Here is a 1767-nt window from a genome sequence, read left to right as displayed (position 1 = left end):
GACTCTTAACTGCCCTCGGGAAATGAATCCATTCTCAGTTATTCAGGCGGGCAGCTCTCTCCACTGGGTAACTGGGGGGTCTCTCACTGTCTGTGTGCCCTCCAGAATATCGGGGTTTAAACCCGGATTCGGATACCCCGATTCCTGTTGTTCTTTATCTGGGAGAGAGGGAGCGAGGGATGGAAAACTGTTTGCTGCTGTTTTCTCCACACTGACCTGTGTTTAACCTCACACGGGAAATGTCCGAGTGAGCTTCAGTGTGGGTTCCAGGAGCAGAAACGCTCGATCAGGCAATCTCTCTCCCTCTCTCCCTCTCCCTCTCCCCTCTCCCCCTCTCCCCCTCTCCCTCTCCCCTCTCCCTCTCTCCCTCTCTCTCTCCCCCTCTCCCTCTCTCCCTCTCCCTCTCTCCCTCTCCCTCTCTCCCTCTCTCCCTCTCCCTCTCCCTCTCCCTCCTCTCCCTCTCCCTCTCCCTCTCTCCCCCTCTCCCTCTCCCCTCTCCCTCTCTCCCTCTCTCCCTCTCTCTCTCCCCCTCTCCCTCTCTCCCTCTCCCTCTCTCCCTCTCCCTCTCTCCCTCTCTCCCTCTCCCTCTCCCCTCTCCCTCTCCCTCTCCCCTCTCTCCCTCTCTCTCTCTCCCCCTCTCCCTCTCTCTCTGTCTGTGCATGTTTCATTCTCTCCAGTCTATCTGTATATCTCTGTCTGTAAACAGAGTTACTCAGCAACTTGTAGCATTAAGCCTTTAATAAATAATTCTCAGTAATCTCTCTCCGTGTGCCGACCCTGCAGCATCTCCTTACCGTGCTGAGCCCCCTCCCGACTCGGGGCATTGAGAGGGGAATTGGAGGGGGGGTGGGTGTGTCACAGACATGGCCAGACTGTCACACACAGAGCGTTCCAGAATATTCCGCTCCAGAAAGGGGAAGACTGACATGACACAATCCTGGGGAGTGGGGAAGAATGTGGGAATCTCTCGGCACCGCTCCCCCGTGGGCTCTCGGCGCCGGGGTCCCAATCGAGGACCCGCAGCCCGGGGAGAGAGAGCGGATCCCGGGGGGTGGGGGTGAATCCAGACCACACAGCGTCTGTCTGTTAACATGGGAAAGGAGAGGGACTCTGAGGGTCTGGGAGCGGGGGAGGGGCATAGTTTATTTATCAGTGTCATGAGTAGGCTAACATTAACACTGCAATGAAGTTACAGTGAAAGTCCTCTAGTTGCCACACTCCGGCACCTGTTCGGGCACACTGAGGGAGAATTTAGCATGGCCAATGCATTCTAACCAGCACGTCTTTCAGATTGTGGGAGGAAACCGGAGCACCCGGAGGAAACCCACGCAGACACGGGGAGAATGTGCAAACTCCACACAGACAGTGACCCAAGGCGGGAATCGAACCCAAGTCACTGGCGCTGTGAAGCAGCAGTGCTAACCACTGTGCCACCGTGCTGTGAGTGTGAGTGTTTCAGAGGAACACCAGGAACTGGGTGAAATGAGGATGGAGCCAGGGCAGAGACTCCTGTCTCTCTGGTCACTGAGTCAGAGTTTGCAAAGCTCCCTCCCCACCCTCCCCCCGGCACAGACTACTCAACGCAGCCTGGGGTAAAGGTGTGGGCCGGGGGGAGTTGGCCAGCGGGGTTCATTAAGAAGGAGACAGGACCCCACCCTGGACTGATTCTACATAACAGACCCCTCCCACCCTTTAGATTGTGAGTGAGCCTGCCTGTCAAGGAAGGAGGCTCAGTCACTGCATTGAGGATAACAGAGAGACCGTCTT

Source organism: Mustelus asterias, chromosome 2, assembly GCF_964213995.1.
Source record: "Mustelus asterias chromosome 2, sMusAst1.hap1.1, whole genome shotgun sequence".
Taxonomy (NCBI): Eukaryota; Metazoa; Chordata; class Chondrichthyes; order Carcharhiniformes; family Triakidae; genus Mustelus; species Mustelus asterias.
The sequence above is the reverse complement of the archived record's forward strand: the minus strand, read 5'-3'. Positions refer to the sequence as shown.